We start from the raw sequence: 19,239 nt of genomic DNA, 5'->3' as shown, positions 1-19,239 counted from the left end.
CTAATGAGCGGCGTGACTGCCAGCAATTTGCTGCTGATGCTGAGGTAATGCATTCAGTGCCAAAGCTTTGTGACAGATACTGAGACTGAATACTTGTCCCCAGAGAGAAGAAAGGATCATCATTGAATCAATGATTCCTCCTTCATTCATCCTGTAGTGGCTGTGCTGAATGAAGTATCTGTGTCATTCAGTATTCATCAGGACCCCTGCTGTCGTCACCGAGGGGCTCAGGTCATCTGCTGCCTTCCTTTCAGGAGAGATCAAATCTTTTCAGATCCTGCCTGGCATTGAGGGAGAGATGGTATAGTCCCCTTTAACATGTACGGTAAGGCTTGAATTAATCATCTTATCAAAATTCAGGCCCAGTCTTAGTGTAAAAAATGGACTGTGTTTTACAGCCACTTTACTACATTAAATTGATGTTAAACTATGGGTTTCTGAATGAAATACTGTCAGTAACTGGACTGAGACAGAAAGAGACCTTGGGCAGCTGCACCCATGACTGAACAATCCTATTTAGGATACATGCTCACCATAATTGGGGAAGGGGCTGGAAATAGGCTGCCTCAAAACCTCCCACTGCATGTGGATCCTCTCCAGCCACCCGAAGACCCACCATTAGATGACCCTTTAGCAAAGATCATACTCAACTCGAGTGGTTGCATTGATACTACTGTCCATGATTTGTGAAGCGATCTGTTACTGCACATCAAGTGTTGTAAGATATGTTTAAATCGCTGCAGTCTTTTGCACCCTGATGTGTTACATCATCTGTGTGCAGTGGCAGCAAAAGGACACGGCTTGAACTTCATGCTGCACAGAGGCAGATACGTCATGAACTTGTGGTAGTGAGCAATATCGAGCTCACCTAATCCAGTACCACAAATTACTCCGCATAGCTCTGAATTAAACCAATTGTAATAAGACCCAAAGAAGATAAGAAATAGGCCCATTGAGTCTGCTCTGCTATTCTACCATATCTGATTTATTACCCCTCTCAATGCCGTTCTCCTGCCTTTTCCCTGTAACCTTTGACGCCCTGACTAACCAAGAACCGAACAACCTCCGTTTTAAATATACTCCACAGTTGTCCACAGCAATGAAGACCACAGATTAACCACTCTCTGCTTAACGGGATTCCTTAGCTCTGTTCTAAATGGATGTCCTTTATTCTGAGGCTGTGCTGTCTGGCCCTAGACTCTTCCACTATAGGAGACATCCTCTCCACATCTAAGCCTTCCTATGTTCCATAGGTTTCGATGAGATTCTCCCCCACCGTTCTTCTAAACACCAGTGAGTACAGGCCCAGAGCCATCAAATGCTCCTCATATGTTAACCCTTTCATTCCTGGAATCATTCTCAGGAACCTTCTCCCAGTGCCAGCACATCTTTATGGCAGGTATTCATTCTTGTCACTCTCGATCTGTGTTTGTGGATATTTGCTAAGGACTGCATTGGTTTGATATATACCATCCAGTCTCAATTCAGTTAGATATTCAGCTCTGCAGGCATTTCCAGCCCTGTATCCAAGAAACAGCGCATCTCAGGTAGGACAGGTAGGTAAAGCGCAAACACGTGGAAATCTGCAGATGCTGGAAATCAAGCAACACACACAAAATGCTGGTGGAACGCAGCAGGCCAGGCAGCATCCATAGGAAGAAGCACAGTCGATGTTTCGGGCCGAGACCCTCGTCAGGACTAACTGAAAGAAGAGATAGTAAGAGATTTGAAAGTGGGAGGGGGAGGGGGAGATAGATCCGAAATGATAGGAGAAGACGGGAGGGGGAGGGATGGAGCCAAGAGCTGGACAGTTGATTGGGAAAAGGGATACGAGGCTGGAGAAGGAAGAGGATCATGAGATGGGGAGGCCTAGGGGGAAAAAAGGGGGAGGGGAGCATGAGAGGAAGATATAGTGAGAGGGACACGGGGAGAAAGAAGAGAAAGAAAGGAAAAAATAAAAAATAATTAGTAAATAAATATTCGGTGGGAAGGGATGGGAGGGACAAATGGACAAGGGAGTCGCGTAGGGAGCGATCCCTGCAGAAAGCAGAAAGAAACCAGGACAAAGGAGATGTCTTCCTTTTTTAAAGAAAGGGGCTTCCCTTCCTCCACCATCAACTCTGCTCTCAAACGCATCTCCCCCATTTCACGCACATCTGCTCTCACTCCATCTTCCTGCCACCCCACTAGGAATAGGGTTCCCCTTGTCCTCACCTACCACCCCACCAGCCTCTGGGTCCAACATATTACTCTCCGTAACTTCCGCCACCTCCAATGAGATCCCACCACCAAGCACATCTTTCCTTCCCCCCCCCCCGCTTTCAACAGGGATCACTCCCTACGTGACTCCCTTGTCTATTTGTGCCCCCCATCCTTCCCCACTAATCTCCCTCCTGGCACTTAGCCTTGTGAGTGGAACAAATGCTACACGTGCCCTTACACTTCCTCCCTTACGACCATTCAGGGTCCCAGACAGTCCTTCCAGGTGAGGCGACACTTCACCTGTGAGTCAGCTGGGGTGATATACTGCGTCCAGTGTTCCCGATGTGGCCTTCTATATATTGGCGACAACCAACGCAGACTGGGAGATCGTTTCACTGAACACCTACACTCTGTCCGCCAGAGAAAGCAGGATCTCCCAGTGGCCACACATTTTAATTCCGCATCCCATTCCCACTCTGACATGTCTATCCACGACCTCCTCTACTGTAAAAATGAAACCACACTAATGTTGGAAGAACAACACCTTATATTCCATCTGGGTAGCCTCCAACCTGATGGCATGAACAGTGACTTCTCTAACTTTCGTTAATACCCCACCTCCCCCTCGTACTCCATCTGTTATTTATTTATTTATTTATCCTCTTTTCTACCCCCCCCTTTTTTCTCCCTCTGTCCCTCTCACTATATCTTCCTCTGGTGCTCCCCTCCCCCTTTTCCTTCTCCCTGGGCCTCCTGTCCCATGATCCTCTCATATCCCCTTTGCCAATCACCTGTCCAGCTCTTGGCTCCATCCCTCCCCCTCCTGTCTTCTCCTATCATTTTGGATCTCCCCTCCCCTCCCACTTTCAAATCTCTGACTATCTCTTCTTTCAGTTAGTCCTGATGAAGGGTCTCGGCCCAAAACGTCGACTGTACCTCTTCCTATAGATGCTGCCTGGCCTGCTGCGTCCATTTTGTGTGTGTGTAGGTAGGTAAAGGATCTGGAGGAGGTAGATACAGCATAGCTCCAGCTGTATTGTTCTGTCATACAATCTCAGGGCAGGACCAGCAGGGGTAGGGAAAAGATAGTAAAACTGCATTTACACCTTCTGAGTTCTTCCAGCACATTGCTTGTTGCTCCATGTTCCGATTTCCACTGTCCCTTTTGTGTCTAAAGCTCCCTTACACTGTCCTATCACACACACACAAACTGATTTATTAGCAATAGGTGAGGAAGGCAAATGCAATGCTAGCATCCATTTCAAGAGGACTAGAATATAAAAGCAAGGATGTAATGCTGAGGCTTAATAAGGCATTGGTCAGACCACACTTGGAGTATTGTCAGCAGTTTTGAACATAGAACATAGAAACATAGAAAACCTACAGCACAATACAGGCCCTTCGGCCCACAAAGCTGTGCCAAACATGTCCCTACCTTAGAAATTATTAGGCTTACCTATAGCCCTCTATTTTGCTAATCTCCATGTACCTATCTAAATGTCTCTTAAAAGACCCCATCGTATCCGCCTCCACCACCATTGCCAGTAGCCCATTCCACACACTCACCACTCCCTGAGTAAAAAAATTACCCCTGACATCTCCTCTGTACCTGCTCCCCAGCACCTTAATCTTCTGTCCTTTTGTGGCAGCCATTTCATCCCTGGGAAAAAGCCTCTGACTATCCACATGATCAATGCCTCTCATCATCTTATACACCTCTATCAGGTCACCTCTCACCCTCCGTCGCTGCAAGGAGAAAAGGCCGAGTTCACTCAACCTATTCTCATAAGGCACGCTCCCCAATCCAGGCAACATCCTTGTAAATCTCCTCTGCACCCTTTCTATGGCTTCCACATCCTTCCTGTAGTGAGGCGACCAGAACTGAGCACAGTATTCTAAGTGGGGTCTGACCAGGGTCAGATTACCTCTTGGCTCCTAAACTCAATCCCACGATTGATGAAGGCCAATGCACCGTATGCCTTCTTAACCACAGAGTCAACCTGTGTAGCTGCTTTGAGCGTCCTATGGACTCGGACCCTAAGATCCCTCTGATCCTCCACACTGCCAAGAGTCTTACCATTAATACTATATCCTGCCATCATATTTGAACTACCAAAATGAACCACTTCACACTTATCTGGGTTGAACTCCATCTGCCACTTCTCAGCCCAGTTTTGCATCCTATCAATGTCTCGCTGTAACCTCTGACAGCCCTCCACACTATCCACAACACCTCCAACCTTTGTGTCATCAGCAAATTTACTAACCCATCCCTCCACTTCCTCATCCAGGTCATTTATAAAAATCACAAAGAGTAAGGGTCCCAGAACAGATCCCAGAGGCACTCCACTGGTGACCGACCTCCATGCAGAATATGACCCGTCTATAACCACTCTTTGCCTTCTGTGGGCAAGCCAGTTCTGGATCCACAAAGCAATGTCCCTTTGGATCCCATGCCTCTTTTGGGTCCCTTAGCTAAGAAAAGATGTGCTGGCATTGGAAGGGGTCCAGAGGCAGTTCACGAGAATGATTCTGAGGATGAAAGGGTTAACGTATGAGGAGCATTTGATGGCTTAAGGCCTGTACTTACTGGTTTAGAAGAATGGGGGGGGGAGGATCACATTGAAATCAATTGAATATTGACAGACCAAGATAGAGTGGATGTTGAGAGGATGTTTCCTACAATGGAGGAGTCTAGGACCAGAGGGCACAGCCCCAGAATAGAAGGACTATTTAGAACAGAAATGAGGAGGAATTTCTTTAGCTAGAGCATAGTGGATCTGTGGAATTCAGTGCCACAAACAGCTGTGAAGGCCAAGTCATTGAGTATGTTTAAGGCTGAGTTTTTGGGCATCAAAGGTTATGGGAAGAAGGCAGGAGAATGGGATTGAGAGGGATAATAAATTATCCATGATAGAATTTCAGAGCAGACCCAATGGGCCAAATGGCCTAATTCTGCTTCTATGTCTTGTGGTCCAAGGCTTTGTGCAGGGGAGGTCAGATTTTACAAAAAGCTTGACTCAGTTTTCTCAGGAGGTGACAAAGTTACAAGCTATGTGGGGAAAGATTTGAAAGAGACCCTAGGGGTAACTTCCTTACACAAAGGGTAGTGAGAACTTCGAATGATCTGCCAGAGGGTATGGTTGAGGCAGGTACAATTGCAACACATTTGGATATAATATATGGAGTAGAGGGGTTTGGGGAGTTATGGGATGAATGCAAACAACTGAGACTAGCAGGGTGCATGCTGTAGTCGAAATGGACCAGTTGGGGTGAAGAGCCTGTTTCTGTGCTATGGCTCTAGAATCCTTCTCTGAGGATGGTCATCTTGTCATAGTGGAGAGGTTTCTGAGTTCTGAGACTCTGAGAGTGAGCCGTCTGGAGTTCAGCTATCTGGTGTTTAGCTCCTGGTAGGGTCACTCAAGGACATAAGGTCAAGGGGGAGGTTCCAGACAAAGACCAATCCAACCAAGACCTCAGTAGTGGAGATGGCAGGAGATGATGACACCTCACGAGGGCAGCGAAGGCTGAGCAGTCAAGGGTGCCCAGGCAGCTTGCAGTCTATGCTGCTGGACCCCGACCCCAATATGTTGAGGCTGCCTGTGTATCAGCTTTACGATGTTAAAGAGGTCCGCACACGTGTTCTCCATTTATGTTCAAAGTTCAAAGTATATGTCATTGTACGCAGCCCTGGGATTATTTCCTTGCAGGCATCCACAGTAAATACATGAAACACAAAAGAATCAATGAGAGACTGCTTCCAACAGGATGGATAAACAGCCAATGTGCAAAACACAACAAACTATCCAAATAGAAAAAAGAAAGAGAAAAAGAAATAATGATAATAGTAATAAATAAATTAGCAATAAATATCAAGAACATGAGATGAAGAGTCTTTTAAAGGGAACAGTTCGGTGATGGGACGTGAAGTTGAGTGAAGTTATCCCTGCTGTTCATGAACTTGATGGTTGAGGAGTAATAACTTGCTGAACTTGGTGGTGTGGATCCCAGATCAGCCTCTCTAACCATCTGAAGACCCACCAATTGACAACTCCTTAGGAGAACATCATCCTCAGCATTACTGCTCCCATGACTGTATGCCTGATGAGGGCAGGAAATGTTATATACATGGACTTTGGTCAATCTATGCACAAAGTTTAATCCAGACAAATGTGAGGTCAAATAGAAGGGAAAAGCACACAGTTAATGGCAGGATCCCAAGGATTATTAATGTACAGGGGGACCTTCGTCCATAGCTCTATAAAAGTGGCAAGACAAGTAGATGGGCATATTGGCCTACTTGTCTTCACTTCTCTGGAAGTTAAGTATGAAAGTTAGGTATTTATATTGTGTCTATATAAAACTTCGCTTATGTCAAACTTTGCTTGGGCCCCACAGTAGCTCAGTGGTGGGTGCAGCTCAATCACAGCTCAGGGTGTTCTGGAGCACAGAGTTCAATTCCAGCACCCTCTGTAAGGAGTTTGTACGTTTTTCCCATGGACATGTGGGTTTCCTCCAGGTGCTCCGGTTTCCTCCCACATTCCAAAGACATATTGGTTAGGGGTGAATTGGTCACTGTAAATTGTCCGGTGATTAAGCTATGGTTAAATTGGTGGGTTTCTGGGTGGTGCTGCTCATGGAGGGAAGGCCCTGTTCAGTACTGTAACTCTAAATAAATAAATAAAGCCATATCAGGCGTATTATGTGCAATTCTGCTCACCACATTGTGTAGTAAGGATCTGGAGGCTGGACAGAGGAGGTTCAGTAAGTGATTCAGTCCTGTTGAAGGGTCTTGACCCAAAGCATTGACTGTTTACTTTTTTCCATAGATGCTGCCTGGCCTGCTGTGTTGCTTAGATTTCTAGCATCTGCAGATTTTCTCTTGTTTCAGAAAGATACTACCTGGATTAGAGAGTATAAGCTCAACGGAGAGGTTGGACAGTCAGGGACTGATTTCTCTGGAGAACTGGAAGCTGAAGAGGCAATCTGATAGGGGAATATAGAATCATGAGAAGCAGAGATGATATAAAACAAAAGTCTGTTTCTCAGTAGGGCACAGGTTTAAAGGAATTGAGTTGACTTTATTTCTTACATCCTTCACATACATGAGGAGTAAAAATCTTTACATTACGTCTCCGTCTAAATGTGCAATCATAGTAATTTATAATAATATATATTAAATAGAATAGTCAATATAACATAGAAATACACTCAAATCAGTGTGAGTTAATTAGTCCGATGGCCTGGTGGAAGAAGAGGTCTGGAGCCTGTTGGTCCTGGCTTTTATGTTGCAGTACCATTTCCCGGATGGTAGCAGCTGTGGTTGGGTGACTCGGGTCCCCGATGATCCTTCAGGTCCTTTTTACACACCTGTCTTTGTAAATGTCCTGGATCATGGGAAGTTGACAACTACAGATGTGCTGGACCGTCCGCACCACTCTCTGCAGAATACTGCGATTGAGGGAGGTACAGTTCCTGTACCAGGCAGTGATGCAGCCAGTCAGGATGCTCTCAATTGTGCCCCTGTAGAAAGTTCTTACGATTTGGGGGCCCATATCAAACTTCCTCAACCATCTGAGGTGAAAGAGACACTGTTGTGCCTTTTTCACCACACAGCTGGTGTGTACAGACCACGCGATGTGCATGCTGAGGTACTTAAATCTGTTTACCTTCTAAACCCCAGATCCATTGATGTCAATAGCGGTTAGCTCATCTCCATTCCTGCTATAATCCACAACCAGCTCCTTCATTTTTGCAATATTGAGGTAGAGGTTGTTTTCTTGACACAACTGTGTCAGAGAGATGACTTCTTCCCTGTAGGCCACCTCGTTATTGTTTGAGATTAGGCCAATCAATGTAATGTCAAATTTAATTAGCAGATTAGAGCTGTGGGTGGCGACACAGTCATGGGTATACAGGAAGTAAAGGAGGGGGCTTAGTACACAGCATTGAGAGGCTCCTGTGTTGAGGGTCAGATGGGTGGAGATGAGGGAGCCCACTCTTACCACCTGCTAGCGATCTGACAGGAAGTCCAGAATCCAGCTACCCAAGGCAGGGTCAAGGCCGAGGTCTCCGAGCTTTTTGTCAAGACTGGAAGGGATTTATGGTGTTGAATGCTGAACTGTAGTCCGAAACAGCATTCTCACATAAACATCCTTCTTCTCCAGATGTGTAAGGACGGTAGGTAGAGCAGTGGCTATGTGTCGTCTGTCGATCAGTAGGTGAATTGTAGGGGGTCCAGTTTGGGTGGTAGCAAGCTGCAAATGTAGTCCTTGACCAGCCTCTCAAAGCATTTGTTTATTATTAAATGAGTGCAACAGGATGCCAGTCGCTCAGGCTTTAGATTCCTGGATCATTGGGGCCTTTTCTGGGGGGGTATGAGCTGTACAGAAAGGACGGATTACACCTGAACCCAAAGGGGTCCAATATCCTAGCAGGCAGGTTTAATAGAGCAGTTAGGGAGGCTTTAAACTCATTTGTCAGGGGGATGGGAACCAGAGTGATAGGGCTGACGAAGGGGAAAACAGAGATAAATCAAAGATAGCGTGCAACAGAGATTATAGAAAGGACAGGCAGGAGATGAAGCTTAATCACAGCCAGTGGCATGAGTTACAGGGCAATAGAGGTGTGGCGCAGTTAAAACAGAAAGCAACAAATACTGGACTGAGAGTGTTGTATTTGAATGCATGCAGCAAAAGGAATAAAATGGACGATCTTGAAATTCAGCTACAGATTGGTAAGTATGACATAGAGACATAGAAACATAGAAAACCTACAGCACAATACAGGCCTTTTGGCCCACTGAGTTGTGCTGAACATGTCCCTACCTTAGAAATTACTAGGCTTACCTACAGTCCTCTATTTTTCTAAGCTCCATGTACCTATCTAAAAGTCTCTTAAAAGACCCTATCATATCGGCCTCCACCACCATTGCCAGCAGCCCATTCCATGCACTCACCACTCTCTGAGTGAAAAACATACCCCTGACATCTCCTCTGTACCTACTCCCCAGCACCTTAAACCTGTGTCCTCTTGTGGCAACCATTTCAGCCCCGGGAAAAAGCCTCTGACTATCCACACGATCAATGCCTCTCATCATCTTATACACCTCTATCAGGTCACCTCTCATCCTCCGTTGCTCCAAGGAGAAAAGGCCGAGTTCACTCAACCTATTCTCAGAAGGCATGCTCCCCAATCCAGGCAACATCCTTGTAAATCTCCTCTGCACCCTTTCTATGGTTTCCACATCCTTCCTGTAGTGAGGCGACCAGAACTGAGCACAGTACTCCAAGTGGGGTCTGACTGGGGTCTGACCAGGGTCCTATATAGCTGCAATGTTACCTCTCGGCTCCTAAGTTCAATTCCACCATTGATGAAGGCCAATACCAGACATCCCACCCTGCAAAAACTCATTTCAGGGAGGTAGCACCATCAGTTTGTGGGAGACTCCCGGAACTTCCGGGAGAGGTGGGATGTCTGCAACAGAGTAGCTCCTGAGCAGCCAGCCAGCTAGTTTAAATAACGTTAGCTATACTAATGAATGAATGACACCTGTTAAACTCACCTCAACTTGCCTTTCACAGTCTTAACCCACCATGGGCAATAGAAAAGTCACTGTTGCAAACAGCGCAATGAGCAACACTGTCATTATTTTTGACCCCTATTAGGCAGGGGTACACTTTAGGGTAGTCTGGGGTGATGTACATTTTATACAGTATTTTCTTTTTTTGGAACACTCTGTCATGGCGCTCGCTCGCTCTCTCTCTCGCACGTGCTCTCTCTCTCGTGGTCACACTCTCTCTCTCTCTCTCTCTCGCTCGCTCGCTCTCAAAAAAATTGATTTCTGGGATATTGTATATAATTTGCGGGCATCAGGGAGCCACTATTAATATGCGGGAAACTCGCGGAACTTCCGGGAGAGGTGGGATGTCTGCAATACACCGTACGCCTTCTTAACCACAGAATCAACTTGCGTAGCTGCTTTGAGTGTCCGATGGACTTGGACCCCAAGATCCCTCTGATCCTCCACACTGCCAAGAGTCTGACCATTAATACTATATTCTGCCATCATAGTTGACCTACCAAAATGAACCACCTCACACTTATCTGTGTTGAACTTCATCTGCCACTTCTCAGCCCAGTTTTGCATCCTATCAATGTCCCACTGTAACCTCTGACAGCCCACCACACTATCCACAACACCTCCAACCTTTGTGTCATCAGCAAATTTACTAACCCGTCCCTCTACTTCTTCATCCAGGTCATTTATAAAAATTACGAAGAGTAAGAGTCCCTGAGGCACAACACTCCACTGGTGACCGACCTCCATGCAGAATATGACCCGTCTACAACTACTCTTTGCCGCCTTTGGGCAAGCCACTTTTGGATCCACAAAGCAATGTCCCCTTGGATCCCATGCCTCCTTACTTTCTTAATAAGCTTGGCATGGGGTACCTTATCAAATGCCTTGCTGAAATCCATATACACTACATCTACTGCTCTTCCTTCATCAATGTGTTTAGTCACATCCTCAAAAAATTCAATCAGGCTCGTAAGGCATGACCTGCCCTTGACAAAGCCATGCCGACTACTCCTAATGATATTATACCTCTCCAAATGTTCATAAATCCTGCCTCTTGACCATGTCTGCATGCTTTTATGCATTGGGCTTCTGTCACATGATTGGCTGTTAAGATATTTGCATCAAAGAGCAGGTGTACAGATTTACCTAATAAAGTGATCACTGAGTGTCTAGTCATTTTGTTTGAAAACAGCGAGCTGCTGTGGTCTGGGACTCGCAAGTTCAACAGGATTACAAAAATTACACAGTAACAGGACAGGGGAGAGCAGTGAGTGGTGAGATAGGTAGGTTGCAGATCAATAGTATTTTAGAGAGCAAGTTGTGTTGCTGCCACATGATTGGCTGATTAGATACTTGCATAAACAAGAGAAAATCTGCTGAAGATGCTTTAAATCAAAGTAATACACACAAAATACTGGAGGAACTTTGCAGGCCAGGCAGCATCTATGGAAAAGAGTAAACAGTCGATGTTTCAGAGCCAAGACTCTTCGTCAGGACTGGAAAAAAGAAGGTGGGGGAGGAGAGGAAGAAGTACAAGGTAGTAGGCGTAGGTGTAACTGGGAGGGGGGAGGAGTGAAGTAAAGAGCTGGGAAGTTGATTGTTGAAAGAGATGAAGGCCTGGAGGAGGGGGAATCTGACAGGAGGGGACAGAAGGCCATGGAAGAAAGTGGAAGGAGCACCAAGGGAGGTGATGGATAGATAAGGAGAAAGGTGGGAGAGAGAAACGGGAATGAGGAATGGGGGGTAGGGTGGGCATTACCAAATGTTTCGTGCCATCAGATTGGAGACTACCCAGATGGAATATAAAGTGCTGTTCCTTCAACCTGAGTGTGGCCTCATTGAAGCGGTAGAGGAGACATATGGGAATAAGAAGTAGAATTGAAATGGATGGCCAGCAAGAGATCCTGCTTTTCCTGGCAGACAGAGAGTTGGTACTTGGCGAAGCAGTCTCCCAATCTACATTGGGTCTCACCAATATACAGGAAGCCACACCAGGATCACTGGATACGGTAGATAACCCCAAAAGACTTACAGGAGAAGTGTTGCTTCACCTGCAAGGACTATTTGGGGCCCTGAATGGTAGTGAGGGAGGAGGTGTCGGGGCAGATGTGGCACTTGTTCCACTTGCCAGAATAAATGACAGGAGGGATTTTAGTAGGGAGGGATGAATGGACAAGGGAGTGGCGTAGGGAGCGATTCCTGTGGAAAGTAGTTGGGGGGATGTGCTTGGTGTTGGAATCCTGTTGGAGATGGCGGAAGGTACGGAGAACTATGTGCTGGACATGGAGGCTGATGGGGTGGTAGGTGAGGACGAGAGGAACCCTATCCCTGGTGGTGTGGTGGGTAGATGGGGTGAGTGCAGACGTGTGTGAAATGGAAGAGATCTGGGTGAAGGCAGCATTGATGGTGGAGGAAGGAGGAGGACATCTCATTAGTTCTGAAATGAAAAGCTTCATTCTGAGAGCTGATGCAGTGGAGATGGAGGAATTGAGAGAAAGGATAGCATTTTAACAAGTAGCTGTGAGGATTGGTGGGTTTATACAAGATATCTGTGAATAAACTGTCTCCAGACAGAGACCGAGAGATCAAGAAAGGAAATGGAGGTTTTGGAAATGGACCAGGTAAATTTGAGGGCAGGGTGGAAATTATAGGCACAGTTGACGAAGTCGATGAGCTCGGCATGGACGCAGGAAGCAGCACCAATGCAGTCATCGATGCAGCATAGGGAAATGGGGCAGTGATACGGCTATAGGTTTGAAACAAGGACTGTTCCGCATAGCCAACAAAAAGGAAGGCATAGCTGTGGCCCATGCGATTGCCCATGGCTACACCTTTTGTTTGGAGGAAGTGGGAGGAGCTGAAAGAGAAATTATTGAGAGTGAGGACCAGTTCCAGCAAATGGAGGAGAGCAGTGTTGGAGGGGAACTGATTGGGTCTGTGTCCAAAAGAAGTGGAGGGTTTTGAAGCCTTCCTGATGGGAGATGGAGGTGTATATTTGCATAGCAAAAATGAGATGACCAGAGCCAAGGAACTGAAGTCAATGAAAAGATTAAAAGTGTGTGAAGTGTCATCAATGTAGGTAGGAAGGGATTGAACTAGGGGTGTTAAAACAGAGTCGAGGTATTCAGATGTAAGTTTGATGGGGCAGGAAAAAGTAGAAACAGTGGGTCTACCTGGACAGGCAGGTTTATCGATCTTGGATAGTAGGTAGAAATGACGTGCGAGGTAAGGGAACTATGAGATTTTTGGCTGTGGATGGAAGATCCCCGGAGTTAATAAGGCCAGTGATGGTGCAGGAGACAATGGCCTGGTTCTCCTTAGTGGGGTCCTTTTCACAGGGTAAGTATGTGTCTAAGAGTTGTCACCTGGCCTCAGCAAGGTAGAGGTCAGTCCGCCAAACTACTACAGCACCCCCATTATGTGTGGGTTTGATGGTGAGGTTAGGATTAGTGCAAAGCCAGTATAGAGCAGGGCATACGGAAGGAGTGAGTTTAGAATTGAAGAGAGGAGTAGTAAAGTTAAGATGGTTGATAGCTCATCAGCAGTTAGCAATGACAAGATCCTGAGCAGGCAGAAGACCAGAGCAGAGTGTCCAGGAAGGTTGGAGATGGGAGAAGGGGTCGTCAGTGCAGGCTGGAGAGTCCTTGCCAAAGACGTAGGCATGGAGAGCTCTGCGTCATATTTGTATTAATGAGCAAGTGTACAGGTGTACTAATAAAGTGGCCACTGTGTGTATAACTAGGTGTGGAATGTAGCTCTCAGCAAGATCACATTTTTCTCTCATTCCCTTAGTTGCTGGATTCAGCAACTTTTGAAGCATTGCAATGCATACTTTTGCCCATTTTCTACATAAACGTTAGAAATCCTATTTTATAACCTTAAGAATTGCTTGCTTCTGCCTCTTCTCAAGGGCATTCTGTTGTCAGCACCAGTAGTTCACAGCCGAGCTGTGCCACAATCCACACCGTGCCACAATCCACACCAGCAGAGCGTGAGAAGAGCCACCTTTTCATCAGGAGGGCGAATGAGATTTGAAAGGCAGAGTTTCAACAGCAGTTTCTCTGAGTTGAGGAGTGACAAATCAGCAAGCAGCATTCATTAGAAAGGGCCATTGAAAATAATTCAACTGCAGGTGGAGCGGCCATCTTGGAGGGGCCTTTGTTTTGGAGTGTGCCAGTGTTTAAAGTGACTTTGGCTCATCAGGCTTGGGTGAAGTAAATTGTCTTGTAAGTTTCCCTCCCTCCCCCCCACCCCCACCCCCACCTTTATTTGTTCATTCATCATCTGTTAGGCCGTAGTAGTTTAGTGAGAATGGCACCAGGGGCAATGTTTAGTACTGTGTGTGGGATGTGGGAAGTCTGGGAGACCTCCAGTCTCCCAGGTAAACACATCCGCACCAGGTGACCGAGTTGCAGATCCTGAGAGAACACATTAAGGAACTGGAGCTGCAACTCGATGACCTTTGAATCATACGGGAGAATGAGGAACTGATAGACAGGAGCTACAGGGAGGTAGTCACCCCTAGGTTGTAGGAGACAGGTAACTGGGTGACAGTTAGGGGAAGGAGGGGAAATGAACAGCCAACGCAGAGAACATCAGTGGCCTTTCCATCAATAATAAGTATAACACTTTAGATACTATTGAGGAGGATGACCTTCTGGGGGGAGCCACAGTGACCAAGTCTCTGGCACTGTGTCTCGGAAGAACAGAGAGATAAAGAGGACTGTACTGTTGATAGGAGATTCCTTGGTCACAGGAACAGAGACGAGGTTCTATGGGCACGACAGTGACATCCGGAAGGTATGTTGACTCCCTGGTGTCAGGACCAGGGATGTCTCGGATCGGGTCTATGGCATTAGACCACAACATAGGAGCAGAATTAGGCCATTCGGCCCATTGAGTCTGCTCTGCCATTCAATCATAGCTGATCGTTTTGTTTTGCCTTCTCAGTGCCACTCCCCGGCCTACTCCCCGTAACCATTGGTGACGTGTCCAATCAAGAACCTAAATAGCTCTGCCTTAAATACACCCAACGACCTGGCCTCCACAGCTGCATGTGGTACCAAAATCCACAAATTCACCACTCTCTGGTGAAAGAAATTTCTCCACATCTCTGTTTCAAATGGATGCTCTTCTATCCTAAGGCTGTGCCCTCTTCTCCTGGACTCCCCCATCATGGGAAACATGCTTTCCACATCAACTCTGTCTAGGCCTTTCAACACTTGAAAGATTCCAATGAGGTCCCCCTTTTATCCTTCTAAATTCCAAGGAGTATAGACCTAGAGCTATGAAATGTTCCTTGTATGATAACCCTTTCATTCCCAGAATCATCCTTGTGAACCTCCTCTGAACCCTATCCACTGCCAGCTCATCTTTTTGTAGATGAGGAGTCCAAAACTGTTCACCAATGCCTTATAAAGCCTCAGTATCACATCACTGCTCTTATATTCTAGACCTCTTGAAAGGAATGCTAACATTGCATTTGCCTTCCTCACCACAGACTCTACCTGCAAGTTAACCTTTAGGTTGTTCTGCACAAGGACGCCCAAGTCCCTTTGCATCTCAGATTTTTGGATTTCTTCCCCATTTAGAAAATAATCTGCACATTTATTTCTTCTACCAAAGTGCATGACCATGCATTTTCCAGCATTGTATTTCATTTGTCACCCTCTTGCCCATTCTCCTAATCTAAGTCCTTCTACAGCCTATCTGTTTCCTCAACACCACCTGCCCCTCCACCTACCCTCGTATCATCTGCAGACTTGGCAACAAAGCCAACATTAGCTTTCACTTCCCTTCTCAGCAACAGTTGTACTATTTTACCATTTAAGTATTTCTTCATTTTTAGATCCTGCACCTTCCTCATCTTTTTCCCCCAAAATTTGCACTATTGCTGCTCTGGTGTCATCCTTGCCAGCATCTCCTTCAATTTACTTTTGCCAGCTCCTCTCTCATACCTCTGAAATTTCCTTTACTCCACAGAAATACTGCTACGTCAGACTTTACTTTCTGGCTACCAAATTTCTAGCTGAATTCAATCGTATTATGATCACTGCCTCCTAAGGGTTATTTTTTTATCTTAAGCTCCCTAATCACCTCTGGTTCATCACACAACACCCAATCCAGGATAGCTGATCCCCTCTTAGGCTCAACAGCAAACTGCTCTGAAAAGCCATCTCGTAGGCATTCAACAAACTCACTCTTTTGAGATGCGTTTCCCAATCAACCTGCATGTTGACTCTCCTGTGACTATCATAACATGACCCTTTTGGCACGTCTTTTCTATTTCCCATTGTAATCTGTGTCCACATCCCAGCTACTGTTAGGAGGCCTGTATATCACTGCCATCAGGGTCTTTTTACCCTTGCAGTTTCTGACCTGAAGCCACAAGGATTCAGCATCTTCTGATCCTATGTCACATCTTACAACTGATTTGATGCCATTCTTTAACAGCTGAACCATACCATCCCCTCTGCCTACCTTCCTATCCCTCTGCTACAATGTGACCCCCTCAAACTGCAGGGTAAATGCCATCATGTTATGATCACTGGCTCCTAAGGGTTCCTTTACCTTAAGCTCCATAATTAAAATCTTGTTCATTACACAACACCCATTTCAGAATTGCCTTTTTCCTAGTAGGCTCAACCACAATTTGCTCTAAAAATCCACCTTATAGGCATTCTGCAAATTCCTGCTCTTGGGATCCAGGACCAACCTGATTTTCCCATTCTATCTGCATATTGAAATCCCCCATGACTACCATAACATTGCCCCCTTTACATGCCTGTTCTAATGCGCCAGTCCTGATGAAAGGTCTTGGCCCGAAACGCCAACTTTTTTATTCATTTCCATGGAAGTTGCCTGGCCTGCTGATTTCCTACAACATTTTGTGAGTGTTGCCCTGGATTTCCAGCATCTGCAGAATCTCTTAGTCATTTCCATGGATAAAGTCTGTCTGCTGATTTCCTCTAGCATTTTGTTATGTGTTACTCTGGATTTCTAGCATCTACAGAATCTGTTGTGCCTCTTCTGTCTCCCATTATAATTTGGAGCCCACATCCTGTGGCGAGAAGTTTGACAGATTCACCACTCTCTGGCTAAAGAAATTCCTCCTCATCTCCGTTCTAAAAGGATGCCGCTCTATTCTGGGCCTAGACTCTCCTAACACAGGAAACATCCTTTCCACATCCACTCTACTGATGCCTTTCATCATTCGATAGGTTTCAAAAAGGTCATCCCTCATTGTTCTGAATTCCAGTGAGCAGAGGTCGAGAGGCATCAAACGCTCCTCATACGTCAAGCAGTTCAATCCTGGAATCATTTTCATGAACCTCCTTTGAACCCTCCGCAGTGTCAGCACATCTTTTCTAAGATAAGGGGCTCAAAACTGCTCAAAATACTACCAAGTGAAGCCTCACTAGTGCTTTATAAAGTCTCAACATTACATCCTTTCTCTTATATTCCAGTCTACTTGAAATGTGAACATCGTATTTGCGTTCCTCACCACAAACTCAACCTGCAAATTAACCTTTAGGGAATCCTAAGTCCCTTTGCATCTCAGATTTTTGGATTTTCTCTCCATTTGGATAATAGTCTATGCTTTTATTTCTTCCACCAAAGTGCATGATCGTATACCTCCTGACACTATATACCATCTGCTACTTCTTTGCCTATTCTCCTCATCTGTTTTAGTCCTTCTGTAGCCTCTCTACTTCACTTTGTCTCTATGCCCACAACGGCATAACGAGTCAGGCTTTCGGATCTATCTCTAAATTTAAATGCAGTCCAACAACTATCCTGACCTAAAGGTGGTGCTGCTGGCTAAATTTGGTATCCTGGCTGATACCTGTCGCCAACACTTCCATTCCAGTACTCTACCTCCAGGGGAGTCACTCACCGAGACGTATCATCACCTGAGGGGTCTCTACCACCGATGGATTTCACCAGAGCAGAAGTTCAAGGAGGAGATTGGTTCTTCCTCCAGACACCAGAACATGGATCTGAGAGCACGAGGCAGTGGACGGATTCGGTGGGGCCTGACTTGCCCTGCAGTATCTCAGTGCCCACAAGGGGGCGCCATCACAGATCTCGTTCTGAAGCAACAGTAACTCCAACCCTCCAAGGGACTCTCAGTTTAACTCTGCAGAATCGGGGAGTGGGAGAAACCTTTAATAGTTGCTTTTAAGACTTATTTGCTACTATTGTCAGCAGCCAGGTCATAAGTCCTCTGTGTGTCCTGTCAAGAAGCCCAAATTGTCGGGTATGTACTGTGTACCAAGAGAGGGGGAACGTGATGATGATGATAATGACTGTAATGATAGTGAGTATGGCCATGGAAAACAGCAGAATGTGAGGAGAAAGAGCCCATGTTTATGATAATCAAAGTTAATGGAAACCTGTTAAAGCTCTTTTGAATGCTGATAGCTCACTGTCATGAATTATGTTGACTACAGTCACCAAACAGATGTTCAGTGTGCCCATGGTGACCGGAAGTCTGAGCCACTGGCAGAACTCACCACTAAGTTGGATAACCATATCAGTATTTGCTGAAAGAGAAACTACCCATTGACATGATCCTGGGGAGAGATTTGTCTGTGTTACACGAGTTACTGAAGAAACAAAATAGCCAATGACATCCATCTGTTACTCCAGGCGTAGTTAGTGCTGTTTCTTATTATCAAGGTTCAAGCTAAAACAAAAGCAATGGTCATGTTACAGTCTCTGTCTGACTTGGATGCTGGTTTGTGTGAGGGAGGAGCCAAAAGACCTAGAAACATGACGACAAGACAGTGGCTATATTTCACCTAAAGCACTGGAAAGCTTATGCAGATGTACTGTGGAAAGCATTCTGACAGGCTGCATCACCTTCTGGTATGGGGGAAGGTGCTACTGCACAGGGTCAAGAGAAACTACGGAAGGTTGTAAAATGAGTCAGCTCTGCCATGGGTACAGGCCTCCATTGTCTCTGGAATTTCCGGAAGCAATTTGAAAGGCACAGGAGATATACATCCCAAAGAGGAAGAAGTATTCTAAAGGAAGAATGACACAACCATGGCTAACAAGAGAAGTCAAAGGCAATATAAAAGCCAAAGAGAGGGTATACAGTAGAGCAAAAATTAGTGGAAAGTTAAGAGGATTGGGAAGCTTTTATAAACCAACAGAAGGCAGCTAAAGTCATTAAGAAGGTAAAGATGGAATATGTAATTAAGCTCCAGGACAGCTTCTTCCACTAGTCCATCAGACTGCTTAACTCATGCTGACATTTCTATGTTCTATTGACTATCTTGTTGTACATACTATTTATTATAAGTTACTATAAATTGCACATTGCATGTTTAGACAGAGATGTAACGTATAGATTTTTACTCCTCATGTATATGAAGGATGTAAGTAATAAATTCAATTCAATTCAATTCAATAATATTAGAGAGGATATCACAAGTTTCTTCAAATAC

The 19,239-nt window shown here is 45.6% G+C and overlaps 1 protein-coding gene across 7 annotated transcripts in view; it reads left to right on the top strand.

The window, feature by feature from the left end:
* Positions 1–19,239, top strand: part of LOC134350026 (protein EFR3 homolog B-like) — a 299,220-nt gene that overhangs the window by 18,657 nt on the left and 261,324 nt on the right. The window contains exon 1 of one of the 7 annotated variants that reach the window (XM_063054931.1): positions 8,917–8,938. The exons of the other annotated variants lie outside the window; for them this stretch is intronic. The gene's annotated coding sequence lies outside the window, so the exon portion shown is untranslated. Of the gene's footprint in view, positions 1–8,916; positions 8,939–19,239 lie in introns of those variants that run through there. 7 annotated transcript variants of the gene reach the window in all.

This window comes from Mobula hypostoma, chromosome 8 (assembly GCF_963921235.1).
Source record: "Mobula hypostoma chromosome 8, sMobHyp1.1, whole genome shotgun sequence".
NCBI classification, from domain to species: domain Eukaryota; kingdom Metazoa; phylum Chordata; class Chondrichthyes; order Myliobatiformes; family Myliobatidae; genus Mobula; species Mobula hypostoma.
Note: the sequence above shows the minus strand (reverse complement) of the source record. Positions and strands in the feature narration are given on the sequence as shown.